Source organism: Chiloscyllium plagiosum, unplaced genomic scaffold, assembly GCF_037043375.1.
Source record: "Chiloscyllium plagiosum isolate Xiang-an unplaced genomic scaffold, Cpla_swu_hap1 HiC_scaffold_14, whole genome shotgun sequence".
In the NCBI taxonomy this organism is placed as follows: Eukaryota; Metazoa; Chordata; class Chondrichthyes; order Orectolobiformes; family Hemiscylliidae; genus Chiloscyllium; species Chiloscyllium plagiosum.
This window is the reverse complement of record NW_028270152.1, coordinates 29,084,332-29,103,374: the sequence shown is the minus strand read 5'-3', so window position 1 is coordinate 29,103,374 and position 19,043 is coordinate 29,084,332.

Here is a 19,043-nt window from a genome sequence, read left to right as displayed (position 1 = left end):
TTCTTTTTGAAATATTACCAAATTCTTCCTTATTTCTCTAAAAGTATAAGACTGAAACCAAAAACAAATGCATACTGCCTCCAGGGTAAACAAAAACCATGACACTGGTTAATGAGGGGTAAATATTCTTGATTCCAAGATGATATATTTAAGCATTGTGATGAGTGTAGGCCACAGTGGGCCCAGCTGGAGAGGGTGTAGTACTTGCAAAGCAATTATTCCAATTCCGAAACAAATTTGACCTGGGAGCTCTACATGGTGACTCACCAATGGCATGACCATTTGACAAAACATATAGGGATCCCAATCAATCCTTTACTATAATACTTTCATTGAGTGATGACATTTAAGTTAAACAGTGACAATTACAAATATGACCGAAGCAAACCTCAGTGTAGTAGGAATAACATCCTGTACCCTGAAAATTCTCAAGTCTGTTCAAAAACAAGCACCATGCACTAGCACATACTGCTGCAAGAACTGTGCATGAAAGGAGCACAATGACATTACTGTGTTCTTGAATCTAAATGTGAAAATAACTGCAATATATTCTATGCCATTATCTAACTGGCATTTTAACTGATAGGAGTTTTCTTTGAAGATTATGTCCGTAGTCCTAATTAGATTCTGCTGGAAATCGATTAATTTACAATGGAAATACTATTACCCTCATCAAAATTTCAAAGAAGCCCTTTATTACCTCGATTAAAATTTAATTTAATGAATTTTTATGTAATCATTTCTTGTATTAATGTAGATCTTAAGTTATATTTCACTTTGATATTCACAGTTACACACACAAAAGGAAGGTGCACTATGTGATTATTGTTGTGAATGAAGTAATAATTAGCAAAACAAATTGCAAAATGCAGATATTGACAATTTCCGTTAGATCCAGCATTTAAATTCCACAAAATGAATACTGCCTCATAAAGGCCATTGTTTTGTTTTCATAATTCATAAGTATTAAGGGCTATTTGGAAATGGGTCAAAAATTTGTAAAATGTAGATTGTTCATTGACATATCGTATGTAAAATAAATCATTTTAGTTTGCTTACTAAATTATTACCTCATTAGATTATTCTTCACTTCTATTTCTAGAAAGAATAAGGAATACACTATCCATTAAATCAGTACGTGTGAGATTACAAATCCTCCTCAAACGACAAAGGGGTTTTCATTGTTAAAATCACTGGATAATCATAGAATCCCTACAGTGCGGAGGAAGGCTACTTGGCCCATCGAGTCCAAACTGACTCTCCAAAGAGCATCCTACCTACACCCACCTCACCTCCCCCCCCCCCCCGCCCCTCCCCACACGCATCCTATTTCTGTAACCCTGCATTTCACTTGGCTAATCCATCTAGCCTGCACATTCCTTGACACTATGGGCAATTTAGATTAGATTAGATTAGATTAGATTACTTACAGTGTGGAAACAGGCCCTTCGGCCCAACAAGTCCACATCGACCCGCCGAAGCGCAACCCACCCATACCCCTACATTTACCCCTTTAACCTAACACTATGGGCAATTTAGCATGGCCAATTCACCTGACCTGCACATCTTTGGACTGTGGGAGGAAACCGGAGCACCCGGAGGAAACCCACGCAGACACGGGGAGAATGTGCAAACTTCACACAGTCAGTCGCCTGAGTCGGGAATTGAACCCGGGTCTCTGGCGCTGTGAGGCAGCAGTGCTAACCACTGTGCCACTGTGCCGCCCACCACTACTCTGAATATTGCCCATAAGGGATTACTTGAGGGTCCAGTAATATAGAACCTCAGAAAATAACGCATAAAGGTGTGACTTTGTAATAAACGCATCCATAAATGTCCAGCTCAGCAGCCTTTGTTGGCAAATAATGCTAATAGTTCGGTGATCCTTTGGTCAAATAAATAGCTCTTGATTTCACTTTGTAGGTCAAATTTATTTATTTATAGAGGCTAATATTTTACTGTTATGCTTTGATCTCTGCACTTTGTTGGCATGAGAAAATAAGGCTATTAATAATTGTTAGATTGATAATATATAGAATCAAGCAGTACATAGAAAGTCCAGAGGTGAATTGGAAATGGGAGCAAGAAGGGAAAGTCAGAGTGTAAGATTAGCAGGCAATATTAAAGACAACACCAAAATATTTTAGAAGCACATCAAATATACAATACTAGTTGAAGCAAGGTTAGAACTCAATAAGAACCACAAAGGAAATCTTTGGCTTAATTAATTAATTAACTAAAGGCTTAATTGAGGGACGCACGAGAATTCCTAGAAGCATGGCATTCCAACTGGAACTCTATCAACAAACACATTGAGTTAGACCCCATCTACCACCCCCTGAGAAAAAGAACAAGAAATGACATCACCACAGGAAATGACATCACCACAGGAAATGACATAACCAACCCAAAAAAAGCCCAAACATATAAATAGAAAACAGGAATCATGTACACTGCTTCGCTGAGGCCCACTGAAGATGTTACTTAGTAGGGTTACGAAACATCTGAAAATGAACCTCCCAGCTCAGCGAGCAAATCTACATCCAGAACCTCAACCTGAACTACCAATCTTCTCAAAACTCACTGAGGGACCAAAAAATAATTTGCATTTATCTTCACAAGGGAAGATGATTGGTGCCAACATCACCATTAATAGAGGAGGCAGAACAATTATAAATGATAAAAGCAGATAAAATGGAGGCACTTAAAAGATTGGCAGCATTTAAAGTAGAGAAGTTATCAGGTCCAAACAGGTACGTTGCTGAGGGAAGGATAATTGGAAATTATAGAAGTTCTGGTCATAGACCTTTGGATATGAGAGCAATGTCAGTGAAATGAAAGGTTATAAATGGGAAGAGGGATAAGCATGTTGTCTACAGGCCACTCAGGATTGTGTTTGCTCTCCTTAGAACAGAGAGCTAAAAAATCTGGAGTTAACAGAGTTGTTCAAAATGTTCTCAGAATAAATAGAATAAACAGTTTATGTTAATTATTGGGTGTATAGCCAGAGGTACAAATTTAAAATAATTAGCAAATAAATTAGAGGGAAGATGTTGAGAATTGTTTCAATGTAATGGGTTATGATCTGGAATTTCCTGCCTATTGAATGCAGATTCAGTAGTGTTTTTAAAAAGAGAATTGGATGGATGTGTGAAGAGGTAAAATATGTGTGACTGGAAGGAAATAAAATGGTAGCAAGAGTAATTGAATACATCAGATAATGTTTGTGGGGAAAGAGCAGTGCTCTGAAAGCTTGTACTTTCAAACAAACCTGTTGGACAATGACCTGGTGTTGTGTGATTTTTAACTTTGAGTGTTGCAATCACTGGGGTTGAGTGTTGGGGTGTCTACTAAAGTTTACTATAATCCTTCCTTCACTGGTCAATATATGCTACGGAATTCCTACAGTTATATGCAGTCTAAGATTAGCCTGAGTGGCAACTTTGTAAATAGGGCAGAAGCCATTTGCTCCCTGTGCAAGTTAGATACTGAGATAGTGTGCATCAAAGTGTGACGTAATGTCTATCCTGATCACTTTTCACTGTACAGTCCATCATACAAACTCAATAATGGGTCTAAGACCATTACCTCCAGTCCTAAAAAGTAACAGTCTACCTCAGTTTATCTTGATAGTGTCTCAAAGTTTGAAAAGCAGGTAAACCTAAATGTTTTACTGCTACTACGCATTAACAACACAAGTGCATTTTGCCACTAACAGGTGCTGTCATCAAGTCAAAAAGATGTTTTGCCTATAACATAAATGTTGTAAATGGATTTCAGTGTGGTATGTGTGAGGTATGAAGGCTGTACATCTCAAAGATGGGTGGATTAAATCAAACAGAATGTCCTTTCAGCTCTGCTCAACAGGCAAGGTATGAACTGTATCAAGGGTCGAGAGTGTGGAGCAGGTCAGGCAGCATCCAAGGAGCAGGAGATTCAATGTTTTAGGTATAAGCCCTTCATCAGGGATGAACTGTATCAAACCAATCATGTTTTCAAAACTTAAAATATAGTAACCAACATTAAACATGATCCTGCATTGACAATATTTGCTAAACAGTCCTGAGTGTTCTAGAAATTATGTTGACAGCCGATTTAAGATTTCAGTCAGGCTGCAATGAGCCACACAAGTATATTGGTTGTTTATTATATTAAAGCATGGGGCCTGTTCTTTGCAGACAGAAAGAACATGAACACTTATTGTAAATGTCTCAAGTTAAGAAACTAGGTGATAGCCATTCTCTGGTTCATTTCTTAGGCATTACCTTTATCAATCAGTTAACCTTTCTGGTTTAAATTTAAACAAAGTTTGGCAGTTAACTGTCAATCATGGTCCAACTGATATTTGTTAGATGGGAATGCATCTACCAAATCAGAGTTGACCTGCTAATCAATATGCAATCTTTTATAATATAAAATAATGTTTGCCTTTACATTTGTATTCTTGGTGAATGTCCTAATCAGTGCACAATGAAAAGCTTTTGACAACATTTATATTTTTAGCATTATTTTATTTTACCTCAGAGAAAACATTATTTTTTATATAAGGGAATCAAGACAATTGTTTTCCCTGAGGTCTGTCCACCAATGATGGTGATGGCAAGTTCTGGCAACAAACCTACTCCAAGTGAGACAAAGGCAAACCAGAAAGTACATGTGCAATTAAGTAAGTGAATGCAAATGTTCTAGTGTAGCTCTCCAACCACGAGGAAATTAAAGACTACCTTATTTTTTATTTCTCCAAGTTTATTGAATGGGCATTTGTCTATAGAGAGACCATCAAAGGTACAAGCACTCTAAATGTAAGCAAATTCTCCAAATTCATCAGAGGAGCAATGGCTGTTTGAGAATTGTACTTGAGAAACGATCTTTCCCATTTGTTTACAAATGTGTGAGAGAATGATAGGAAACAAATCTCAACAGCGTTTCAACATTAAGTAGGCATGACAAATGCAGAATATATTTTCATGCATACAACACCTCCCCAAAAATGCTTATCTATTAACAAACAGCTGTTTGAAAATTAAGTGAAGAAATGGAAGCCAGCCTCAGTCAATCCATAATTATAATGAAATTAGAATACAAAGCCCTTAATCAGGAATTGTTTCTGTACCAGAGACTGTTGTGAATGAGCAGGAAAGGAATTAATTGATTGGGTTACAAAATATTGAGACTGACCATTCCTATATTTTAATAAAAGTTCAATCAATAGCTATTTCTCTGCATTTACATAGAACAGGTGCTTGCTCTCACTTTGTGTTAGCTTCTCAACATGTAATTTGTGATCTAATTTATTTCTTTGCCCGTGGTTAAATGGAGAGTTGGTGCACTATTAACGAGTTTCTGAGCACTTTTGGATGCAGTATACAGCTGTGGTAAAACCATTTCATTTTCAAGGCATAAATTAGCAACAGAATGTCTGTAGATCAAATGCAACATTCCAGTAACTCTCCATAAATGTCATTTTATGCAAAATTCACTTTCCTTAATCCTGCCAAAGTCTCACATTTGAAATTCTAATTCTTGCAGCCTTATCCTTTGAAAATACTTTAACTGTCTATGGCTGCAATTTCCTTAGATTCTTTAATTGTCTGACTCCAGTTTCTGACACATTACCACTCCTTTCACCTAAACATTGGCAACCATGCCTTCAGACTTTTCAGCACCTTACTTTGATATATCCTCTCTCAACTCTCAAAATTGTCACTCAATTATTGTCCTTTAAATCTAATCTACTGGCCTTGCTTTAGCTCCCCGTTATAGTTTCTTTTCCTTTAGATTGATGGTCATACCTTTCCTCTCTGAAGCACCTTGCTACATTAAAAAAAATTGTTTCCTTATTTATTTCTCCATTCTTGCAGCTTGGCAAGCAGTAATTGGCATAATGATTACCTCATGGAGAAACACAGAAGTTGACAAAGAATTTACTTCATATGACTTGTGCAAAAGTCCTGAAGGGGCTTACTGACTGAAATATTATGGCGCAGCAATCATGTTCTTCTGAACACTTGCTTGAAGAACTTGTGGTTTTCATTGTTTATTTTTCTATTGAGTTAGTAACTTATTAGTCAATGACCCAATCTCTATTACCTGCACTCTTGAATTCCCACTTTTTTTTTATTTGTGCATCGTCCTCCCTTCTCCTGAAGATGAGTCCTCCTTGCTGCAATACAATTTCAGTTCCACAAGCTGACTCCTGCAATACTGCCATTATCCATGTGAAGTCTTTCGTCGTATGTTAGGATGGATTAGTCAAAAATGAAAAGTATTGCAGTCATGTTTGATTCTGTTCTTGCCCATCATTTAAGTACACAACCACCAAGAATCACTGGATGATAATTGGACTGTCTGTACAGAGGTGTGACTTTCTGAGAGACAGCCAAGTAATAGGTAGATTCTGGCTTTGCTGTCCACGTAAGGTTATCTGTCAGGGCTGTGAGGCGGACAGCTCAATGACAAGGCCCTTAGCACTAGACGGATGGTGACTCCAACCAGAGAGGAAGGGGCTGCTGAGGAAGCCAGCAGAGTATGACAAAATAGAGCTGCTCTTAGATAGTTGTGAAACATTTTAAAAATGAAGATTCGGGTTGCTGGAGCCTACAGTGTTTAGGGAAGGCCCTCTATAGAAATGGGTAAGACTCTAACAGGGCCATTATTGTCTGGTAGCTTTGACATTGGACGTTTGAGAGGAGATGTCAATGACCCTCTGACCTGCCACCAAATATCTGCCTGCTCTGAGCTTAGGGGACCTGGGCTGAGTCGGGTATGTTCTGTTGGGGATAAAATCCCTGGATTGAAGCCTTAATTGGATCAACAGGCTTCCTACCTTTTTGGAGGAGTCTGTTGGTTTACTTGGCAGCCCCCTCCTATCCCAGAGACAATAGGTATTATGCTCATGAAAACAAAAGCTGGTCAAAGACATATATGAATTCATTGACACATAGCAATAAAACAAATGGAAGGTAAAAGCTGAGACCAAAAAGCAATCCAACTGTTAAACCAATATTTCAGAATGTTAACAAAAGCAAAACATTAAGGAGATTGAATATTTAGAATAAAGCAAAAATACATAAAACTGATGACTGGTTGGTCAGAAATATTAAGTTCTATCTTATGTTGATGGTATAGTTGAAAGTGAAGAAGGCTATTTAAGGTTACAAAGAAATTTTCATCATTTGTGCCAATTGACTGAGGAGTGACAGACAGAGTTTAATTTGGATAAATGTGAGGAATTGCAATTTGGTAAAATAAACAAGGGCAGGACTTATACATTTAATGGTAGGACCCTGGGTAGTGTGGTAGAACAGAGACCTAGAGGTTCTGATACATAATATTTTTTTCAAAATTTGCTTCACTGGTAGACAGGGTGGTTAAGATAGCATTTGGCATGCTTGCCTTCATTGCTCAGACCATGGAGTATAGGAGTAGGAATGTGATGGTGAGGTTGTACAGGACATTGGTGAGGCCACTTTTAGAGTTCTGGTTCGCCCTTCTATCAGAAGCATATCATTAAATTGGAGAGGGTTCAGAAAAGATTTACCTGGACCTTGCTGGGACTGGAGGCTTTGAGTTAAAAGGAGAGGCTCGATGGGCTGGGACTTGTTTCACTTGAGCATAGGAGGTTGCGGGGTGACCTTATAGACATTAATAAAATCATGAGGGGCATAGATAAAGTGAATAGCAAAAGCTTTTTCCCTACGGTGGGTGAGTTCAAAACTAATGTATATTATTAAGGTGAGAGGAGAAAGGTTTAAAAGGGATCCGAGAGGCAACTTTTTCAGGCAGAGGGTGATTTGTATGTTGGAAGTGATAGATGCAGGTACAATGACAACATTGGATGGGTAGAAAAGGTTCAAAGGAATATGGACCAAACACAGACAAGTGGGACTAGCTTAGTTTGGGAAAATTGGTTGGCATGGACAAGTTGGACTGAAAGGTCTGTTTCCGTGTTGTGTGACTCTGACTGTATGACTCTTTTTTTGTGGCTAAGTCAGAATTGCTTTGAGTTTGTTGAGGGCTTTTCGCCATGAGGTCTAATGACATAACTTATCATATCTGTCCAAACTTGCCTCATTTACTACCTACCCAATTCCTACAGTATCCCTCACGTCCAATTCCATCCCCATCTTACCCATAATGTTCCTGTAACAAGTTGCTACTCACCAGCTAGCCACCAGAATCCCAGCATCCCTGGCTGCACAGCAGCCAGGTGAGCATTGGCAATCTGAAGCTAATCCGCTTGGTGACAGGCACAGGGCAATGATGTTAGAGAAGGTGTTAGATGGGGGCCATGATTTCCCTATCAGTGACAAGGAGATCTTGGAGGAGGGAGTGGTGCAAATGAGAGGTGTCCGCTACTCAGAAAACTGGCAGAGGAGGTCACGGTGCCAGACCCTGGCAGCCTGGTTCGAGGTCTCCACTCTGGTCAGTGTGGAGGAACAACCAGAAATATCAAAGGCCTTCTCCACTCTGTCAGGCTGAGTGATGCATGCCCTGCCACCTCACACTCACTCTGTCTCTGCTACTGCACCTTCCTCCCACCAAGGCCAAAGCTCTGAGACTGTGACAATTCCCTGTAACATCTTCCCTCACTTTCAAAATTTTTCACCCATTCCACACCCGCACCCCCCCCCCCTACCCCCACCACCACCACCACTGCCCCACCACTCAGGTAAATCTCCCGCACCACTAACCACAACCGGCCCTGCTCCCTCACTGTCTTGGGACACCTTTCCACCACTCTGCACCAGCACTAACAGCCATGCCATCTACTTCCAGTTCACTCAGACCCTCTGCTTCTCTCATTCCAGGAGAATACAGCCCACAATAAGGCAGAAACAGCCTGACAGAGGCCTGACTTCAGATTCATCACCTCCTAAGAGGAGAGAATCCTGCCCCCTGCATGAGAAGATGAGGAGTGCTGCTGTGGGGATGCCAACTGAGAAAGTATCATTGCTCATCATTCTTCATTCCAATGTACATCTCACATTAACCTCCCCCCCCCCCCCCCCCACCCTGCTGTTAGTGTCACTCATTGTATACCTGCTTCTAACCATTATCCGCAATGTCTTCCCTCTCTCTCTCTCACATTTTGCAGGTACCAATGAGATTTCCATAACCTCTGTGAAGAAATGACCAGTTCCACAAGAGGTCAGCTCCTCAAACTCTGAAGAAAGAATACTGAAGCCTCAGAGGAGACACTGACAAGGTTGCTTCATGTACCTTGATTCTCCATCACCCCTTTCCCCCCTGCCCTTAAATACTGATGCCTAGTTGGGAGCATCTGGAAATCTGGGGCAGAGGCTGGAGAGTAGCTCGCAGTGACAACTCCACAACTCACTGAGGAAGAAACTCAGGTGCCAGAGACCAGGCGCCTGCTCAGCTCCAGTCAGAAGAGGATCCTGTGATGGTTGGACTCGGAGACTTCCTCCATAGGTACATAGGAACAGGAGTGGATATTTCAACCTGTAGACAAGGTGTGCCTGTGATTGGTGCCTAGTGATCATGCTCTGGGATGCTGTTTGGTCTTCAACGGCATTGAACTCCCTCACAGACAACATAGAGTCATAGAGATGTACAGCATGGAAACAGACCCTTCGGTCTGCTGTCCAGATACTCAACCCAGTCTAGTCACACCTACCAGCACCCGGCCCATATCTCTCCAAACCCTTCCTATTCATATACCCATCCAAATGCCTTTTAAGTGTTGCAATTGTACCAGCCTCCACCACTTCCTCTGACAGCTCATTCCATACACATACCACCCTCTGCGTGAAAAGGTTGCCCCTTAGGCATGTCGAGGATTCCTAATGTCTAGCTGTTTGGTGTGCTTGGTAAGATAGGAAGTTGAGTGTGCTGTTAATAAGGCACTTAGCAAGCAATAACTTCTCCTAATTGACAATCCATCTCACTGTTTGTCAAATGCGTGAAAAATAAGAGATTTGCTGCTGATGTCAAGATAGTCCATACTGGACTTCACACATGAACATTCTGCCACAGACCCTCCCATAGCCACCTTGTTCAAATCCTGATAAGATTCTATCCATTCACTCCATTTCTGTCTCCTTAGGTACTACCAGACCTTCTGGGAATGTCCAGCGTTTTCATAGAATTTGTCTGGATACAAATTTAATGGAAAAGGGGATTTTAACCATACAAATTCAAACTGTGCAAATTGTTCAATTGCTGGTTTCACTACCTCTAGAGACCTATTAGTGCAAAAAGCCCCTACAACCTCAGTATATGAGAAGTTAATTGTGCAATCCATCTCTCTGGCAAGTGTAAATGCTGCCCAATTTCTTTTCATGGTGCTGCTGTTGAAATCTGTACTCCTAGCAGGGAGGACACAAACATTTCCATGTAAATAACATGAAATTTTCAATCAACTGGGGAATTAATTAGACACAGAACAATCAAAACCAGACAGGCTAAATTAAGCTGACAATGAAGCTGGGTCTTGGTATGTATGTGTTCCAGCTCGTGCCTGAAGTGAAGTCAGCATGATAACTTAAGGCTGTCTGTTGATTTGATTATGCCCTGTGTGATGATGCTGCCCCTTTAACAAGGTTATTTTGGTGTTTTCAAGAGGGGTTGTAAAGGCAGAGGTGCCGATATATCTGGAATGGCTACTTTAAATGATGGCAGGGGAGTGGTCAATTCTCCCATTTTAGGTTTTTTCTAGTTTGGGTTGTTTTAGCAGGCAATTAGAAACTGCTGGTAGCAGAGAGGCTGCTACAGTGAAAAGAGATTCCATGCTTCAACCAATGTTTCTTGCCTGCACTTTCTCTTTGAAACCTCTCCTGCTTGTAAGAATCTGTTTCAATTTACCTTTCGCCAAGGGCATGATCCAGGGATTGGAGCAGCTCCTTCATTAGGTTGCGGTATTGAGTCAGTTGGGTTTTCAAATACTTCAGTTATTCTAAATTCTGTTTTCTTTCATTCGTGTTTCAACCTTAGTGTGTAAATAAATCCTGTTTTGCTTAAAGCCAAGTGCTTTGACCAGCTGCATCATTTCTGGAATATCCACTTTACATCTGCCTTTAAAATAAGAAAAGTTAGGGGCTAAAGTGTTCTTAAAGTGTTTGGTGGGGTCTTACCTGGTCCATAACACCCGGGAACTATAACAACACAGTTCATAGCTTAATACACCAGCCAGTACTGTGCTGACCTATACTGTTTAAACCTAGCCTACACATCTTTAAGGGTTATGAGATTTCAACAGGTGTTAGCACTTTTGCAGAAAGTGAAACTGACCTGGGAAGCAATGAAGAATGGGCATATTAACTCATGAGGGCACTGCTCATGAAACATTCACTGGAAATATTCTTTCTGGTTGAGGATTGTCCTGAGGGTTCCTTCTCGAGGAATTTTAAAGCTTTGACTCTTCTCTTCTACTGACTGTGTGAATGGGTGGGTGACTTGTAGCTGAGTCTGGAGATCTGATACCTCTGCTGTCCATGTAGCATGACTAGTCAAATCCAATCCTCCCCATTGCCTCCTATGTCAGCTCAGACAGCCATATTGTCTTGAAGTGTAGGAACTTACAGGTACGGCTTGGTCTAGTGCGAAAGGGAGTTAACAAGAAACTATTTACTGCAAGTTCGCAAGTTGTTGCAGGTTGTGTTGATACAATGATTCCTGAAGAAGGGCCTGTGCCCGAAACGTCGAATCTCCTGTTCCCTGGATGCTGCCTGACCTGCTGTGCTGTTCCAGCAATAAAGTTTCAACCTTGATCTCCAGCATCTGCAGACCTCACTTTCTCCTTGATACAATGGATAACTGTTACAGCGACTTTAAAGAAAACCAGCTGTTCAGTCCCACTCCTTTGAGATGTTAAGGTGTCCCAAGGACACATCATATGAGGTGGTGTTTTGGCACTCCTTGGTGTTAACCCTTTCAGACCCATATACAATAAGATTTGGCTTGACAGATCTGCACTGGAGATGTTGAAGGAGCTGAAAAGTAGGAGAGGCATCAGACAACTGCAGGCACCAGGAGGCCCCACAGACACTCTCAGCGACAGTGGGAGCAGAGACATTATGGACGTCAATGCCAGGAATCGAAACCTAGAGGCTGTGCTCCACGAAGTTCAATGATCTCATATGTGCGGTCAATGTCAATGAATTCACCTTCAAATGTTATATTCCACCAAGTGCCCCACTACTCAAAATTCATCACATCCAATCCTCTACGTACCAGTCATAAGTCACAAAATATTGCTGATGCCAACTGACCAACTTCTCACACCTGCTTCAAAGAGATGTTCGTACACGAGCAAATGTAATGGAACCACCTGTAGATGGGCAAATGTGCCAGCGAGTCCTTACCCCCAGGGAGGAGAGAAGGCGCTGGCCATAATTAGAATATCCTTTACAGACATTATGACTTCTGTGCAGTTGAAACCACCAAAGATGATAGTATTCTCACAGCTATTTCTCCTTCTCACATTCCACTTACTCCTAATCCACCAATCAGCTCACCACTGCCTTTTCAAGGGCAGCAAGGGATGACCAATAGATTCTGCTACAGCCTGTGGATGCTCATGTCCCATGAATAAATAAAAAAATATATTTTAGGCTCACTTGCTGCATCAGCTCCTTGTTCCCCCAACTCTTGTCCTTTTTTAAAAAAAATCAGATCGCCAGAATTGCAGTGTGCTCAATCAGTGGAGGAAGAGTAAAGGAAAGTGGATAGCAGAGAGCTAGGATCTGCATATGGTGAGACATGAGGCACTGTGTTCTGCAGCTTGGGCAGGTGCCAATGTGCCAGAGGGTCACACACAGTTTCTGCTGCAGAGGATCAGATAAGGACAATAATGGGCGACTCTACTTTAAAAAGCTGGAGTGTGTACACACCAAAATGTGTGATACAAGTATACCAGGAGCTGAGGGGCATGGACAGGGTCAATAGAAAACAATTGTTCCCCTTAGATGAAGGGTCAATAACAAGGGAGTCATAATTTTAAAGAGAAAAGCAGGAGGTTTAGAGGAGATTTGAGGAAAAATGTTCTCACCCAGAGGATGCTGAGGGCCTGGAATGCATTGCCTCGAAGGGTAGTTGAGGCAGGAACTGTCACAACGTTTAAAAAGTCTTTGGATGAGCACTCAAAGTGTCATAACATTTAAGACTATGGGCCTCGTGTGGAAAGTGGGACTGGTGTAGGTAGTATATTTTTGGCAGTATAGATTTGATGGGCTGAAATGTTCTATGAAAGCCTAATATTCTATAAGGTGGGAAGGAGATAAATTTTGTTTCCAACTCAGTGTGCTGATCATTGTGCTGTATGTGACACTTGGCTTAAACTTTGTCCAGCCATTAGAAGGAAATACATTCAGGTAAACCTATTCAGGTAAACCTATTCCTTCACCAGATATTACATGTCACTGAGTGTGTGCACATCAATGATGTGAAATTCAACAAGAGACATGCAAATACACCGAAATTGAAAGTGACCTATGCATTGGAATCATATCAGTTCTCCAATTCACCTATGACTTTACATCAAGGACTGCGAGGTGTCTGCTAAAAACAACTGGTTCTCCTTTGATTGTAATGCTTGTTATATGCACGTTTCTTTGTGCATGACCTGGCATCTTGTATTTGCGTTTAAATGGTTGTCTTTCTCTGTTTGTGGATACTGTAGGCTGTAATGTAATCACTGTTAACCTTGACTGTCTTTGCTATGAGCTATGTCATTGTCTCTGTGGCAACAAAAGACAGTCACAGTGACTACAAATCAGAGCGTCATGGGGCGCTGATTTTCTTTGGTGTTATTCTGCCACCTGCTGGTGCCAGATTTTATCAGCAGTGGTCCAGCTCTAAATAAATTGTGAGAAGTAATTATTTTCTTGGCAAAATTATTTTCGTGGAAAAGACTCTGTAAAATAGGAAAGTTAATTCTTATTCCACAATTTAAAATGCAGATTTTGATAAAGCATAGATGTTCACTCTTTTGGTACTATATCAAAGATCATCCTAGTTTGGCACACTCCGGCAAGGAAAACTGGAGGAATGAGCATAAATCATGCTCTACATAGTATTTTGCATAGATGGGCATGGATTGGTAGAATAATTGTTTTCTCCATGATTGCCTGAACTGATTTTTTTGATCGATCAGAGTATTGCAAGAGACAATACAAAATCTAGGAGGAAAAATCAGAGATGACCAATGCAAGTGCAAATTAACTGTTGTGCATGGATTATAATGGTTTAATACGATATGATGAAAAGTACATTTTTGAAAGCTGGAATGAACATCAGAGCTCAATGACTAAAATATGAGTAATCCGAATACAAAATAGGTTTCTAGTTCATGGAGAATACAGTTGAGCGATGCTCTTCTTCAGTTGCTGAAACAAAATAATAGTAAGTTTATTGCAAGAACATAAGCAATATGAAACAGAACATTCGGCTAGTGTGCAAACTAATTGATATGCATGCTAGTAATAAAATATGTTGATGCATTTGAATACAAATCTTTTTTATGGCTCCCTTGGGAATTTTTTTTATATAGAGTTAAAGAATTTGTATTACAATTGAAAATGATGAATGTTTGTTTTGTTACAATAAAAAGAAATATCTCTATGTAACCCTTTCATTGCCTGTGTGTGTCATGAATTGGTAGCTCTCTTGCCTCTGATTCTTGCTATCCAGCACTCAGATATGAGATTGAAGACCAGCTCTCCAGGTATAGTACTGAGGGAGTGCTACATTTTCAGTGTTGCCGTCTTTTAGGTGAGATTTTAAAGCCAGGCCCATCTGTCCTCTCAGACCCTCTCAAAAAAACCCCATGGCACTGGATTGAAGGAGAGAAAATAGGTACAGAAGAAATAGGAGCAGGAATAGGCCTGTCGAGCCTGCTCTGCCATTCAATAAGATCATGGCTGATCTTTTTGTGGACTCAGCTGCACTTACCCGCCTGCTCACCGTAACCCTTGGTTCCTTTACTGTTCAAAAATCTATCTTTGCCTTAAAAACATTCAACAAGGTTGCCTCAACTGCTTCACTGGACAGACATTTCCACAGATTCACAACCCTTTGAGTGAAGAAGTTCCTCCTCAACTCAACCTTAAACTCAGTCAAGAAAGCCTTTGCTGAGGACTGATCATTTGTCCTCCGTGAGGGGGACATCTGGGGGATGGTGAAAACTTGGCAGGGCTGGGAGCTAGGACCTGATGTGGGGGTGGTTTTTAACGGAGGTTGTTGAAGGTAAGGTCTTTGCTGAGGACTGATCATTCATCCTCAGTGAGGGGGAGGCAGCCATGTGCCACCACCTAATCTCTCTACAGTCAGCCCTGCCTCAGCTGAGGGCCACACTCTCTCAGAACTGCAAAAGGACCTCTGCTGTTTTACAGCCTCAGAAGAATTCACACACTGAACAAAAGCTTTTTTTGAAAACCATTTTGGACATCAAAATGGTAAGTACAACAAACTTTCATGTACCCACCTCAATAGTCAGGATTCCTCGACCATTCCAGAAGCTTCCCCCAGCCTCCACAACTGCTTGGCCGCCATCAGGCATGTGGCCGCTCCAGCCAACACCACTGCAGTGAACGATGGTGTCACTTCCGTCCTCACCGCCCGACAGCTTGCAGTGACCGTGCCATCTCTGTGACCACCAGCCAGACAACAACCTTGGCGACCACTACAACATCTGTTGCCGCCGAAACCAATGCGAGGCCTAACTGGAACATCACTTCCGCCCCTTTGTTACCAATGTCACAGTAAGTCTACTCCCACCAACATCACTTCCGCCCCTTTGTTACCAATGTCACAGTAAGTCTACTCCCACCAACATCACCTACGCCAAGCGTTCCACCACATGCACCCCCGTAGCTACTGCCATCGCAACCATTTCCACCTGCACTGATGCCACTCACCTGAACACTACCTAAAGAATCGCCAATGACCTGCCCCCCCCCCCCCCCCATTCACGGATCCCACAGTCATCACCTCCACCCCCCCCCCCCCCATCACCCTGGGTGAGTGCCCCTTCTGTAAATGACGTCACCCCTGGTCCCTCTGCTACCACTCCCACTCCAGTGACAGTCTCCACCCCCACTCTCACCTCCAGCCTTACACCAAGTCATAGCTCTCAGCCCTACTGAGTCTTCACCATCCCCCCAGACCTCCCCTTCACTGAGGATGAACGATAAGTCCTCAGCAAAGGCCTTACCTTCATTCCCCTCCTCTCCCGGATCAGCGAATTCAACGTGCATTGTGACATCGAACACTTCTTCTGCCACCTCCGCCTCCAGGCTAACTTTTTCTACCAAGACTCCAGCCCACCTTCTGAGGACCCCTTCTCCTGTGCTGATCTGTTACCCGCCCTTGATCTCTTTATTTCCAATTGCCGCCGGAACATTGAAGCTTCAACCTGTCCACCCACTCCCCCACCCACTCCAACCTCTCACTCTCGCAATGCGCAGCCCTCCACTCCTTCTGCTACAACCTCCACCTCACCATCAAACCCGCAGACAAGGTTGGGGGTGGGGGGCGCATTGGTAGTTTGTCGCACTGACCTCTACACCACTGAAGCCAAGTGCCAACTTGAAGACACCTCCTCCTACTGCCCCCTCAACTACGACGTCACCCCCCATCACCAAACCATCATCTCCCAGACTGTACACAACCTCATCACCTCAAGGGATCTCCCACCCGTAGCTTCTAACCTCATAGTTTGGGAACTCCGCACCTCCTGGTTCTACCCAAGTTCCACAAGCCTGACTACACCGGCCAACCTATTGTCTCGGCCTGCTCCTGCCCCACCAAACACATTTCCACATACCTTGATACTGTCCTATCCCCCCGGTCCAGAAAATCCCCACATACGTTTGGGACACCATCCGCGCTCTCCACCTCCTGCAAAACTTTTGTTTCCCTGGTCCCCAAAGCCTCATCTTCACCATGGACATCCACTCCCTATATACCTCCATCCGCCATGATGAGGGCCTCCCAGCCCACCATTTCTTCCTCTCCTGACATCCCCACCAGTATCCTTCCACTGCTACTTTCAGTCATTTGACTGAACGGGTCCTCACCCTCAATAATTTCTCCTTCCAATCCTCCCACTTCCTCTAGCCAAAAGGGGTAGCTATTGACACCTGGATGGGCCCAGGCTATGCCTGTTTTCGTGGAAAGGTCCATCTTCCGCAGTTACACTGGCACCATTCCCCACCTATTCCTCCACTATGTTGATGACTGTATCGGTGCCACCTCGTGCTTCCACGAGGAAGTTGAACAGTTCATCAACTTCACCACCAACACATTCCATCCTGACCTTATGTTCACCTGGACCACGCCAGCCACCTCCCTTCCCTTCCTGGACTTCTCCATCTCCATCAACAGTGACCGACTCACCACTGACATCTTCTACAAACCCACCAACTCCCACAACTACCCAGACTACACCTCCTCCCACCCTGCATCCTGCAAAAACACTATCCCTTATTCCAGTTCCTCTGCTTCCGCCTCATCTGCTCTTAGGAGGACCAGTTCCACCACAGAACACACCAGATGGCCTCTTTCTTTAGAGACTGCAATTTCCCCTCCCCCATGGTTGATGATGCCCTCTAGCGCATATCATCCACTTCCTGCAGCTCTGCCCTCTAACCCCATCCCTTAAGGATAGAAGCCCCTTGCACCTTGCACCCCACCAGCCTCCACATACATCGCATCATCCTCTGCCATTTCCACTACCTACAAATGGATCCCAATACCAGAGATATATTTCCCTCCCCACCCCATCCACTTTTCGTAAAGACCATTCCCTCCGCGACTCCCTTGTCAGGTTCGTGACCCCCACCAACCTACCCTCCCCTACTGGCATCTTCCCCTGCCACCACAGGAAGTGCAAAACCTGTGTTCACCCCTCACCTCCGTCCAAGGCCCCAAAGGTAGCCTTCCACATTCACCAGAGATTTATCTGCACTTCCACATGCATCATTTACTGTATCCATTGCTCCTGATGCAGTCTCCTCTACATTAGGGAGATAGGATGCCGACTTGCAAAGCGCTTCAGAGAACATCTCCAGGACTCCTGCACTAACCAACTCTCCCTCCCACTCCGCCAAGGACATACAGATCCTGGGCTGCCTCCATCGCCACTCCCTAACTACCCGACGCCTGGAGGAAGAATGCCTCATGTTAGGCCTCGGGACCCTCCAACCCCATGGCATCAGTGTGAATTTCCCCAGTTTCCTCATTTCCCCTCCCCCCACCTTATCCCAGTTCCAACCTTCCAACTCACCACCACCCTCATGACCTGTCCATCTTCCTTCCCACCTATTTGCTCCACCCTCCCCTCTGACCTATCACCTTCACCTCCACCTCCATCCACCTGTCGCACTCTCAGCTACCTTCCTCCCCAACCCCACCTCCCCCCTTGGATCACAGCCTTACTCCTAATGAAGGGCATTTGCCTGATTAGTCGATTCTCCTGCTCCTCAGATGCTGCTGAGCTGTTGTGCTTTTCCAGCACCACGCTCTTGACGATAAACTCAGTTAAGTCTACTCCCCCTTATTTTAAGATTTGCCTCCTTGTTCTAGTTTCACCTGCTTCTATCTTATCTATTCCCTTCATAATTTTATATGTTTCTATAAGATCCCCCTCATTCTTCTAAATTCCAATCAGTGTAGTTGCAGTTTATTTAATCTCTCCTCATAAACCAAACTCTCAACTCCGCAATCAACCTAGTGAACCTCCTCTGTACCCCCTCCAGTGCCAGTACATCTTTGGGCATTCTTCCTATTCTTCTAATTAATATTTATCCCTCCAGTAATATTACAAACAACAGATTATCTAGTCATTATCACATTGCTGTTTGTGGGAGCTTGCAATGACTCATTTGGCCGCCACATTTCCGATATCTGCATGGGACTACACTTCACAAGTGTCTAATTGGCTGTAAAATACTTTGGGACACCCAATGATCATCATTAAGATATGTCTTTCTTTCTTACATAATGGAAAGTATTGTGCCGTTTAAAGGGGCTTTTGAGATTTGATTAATGAGCAAGACAGAAACTTTGCCCTTCTCCATTGT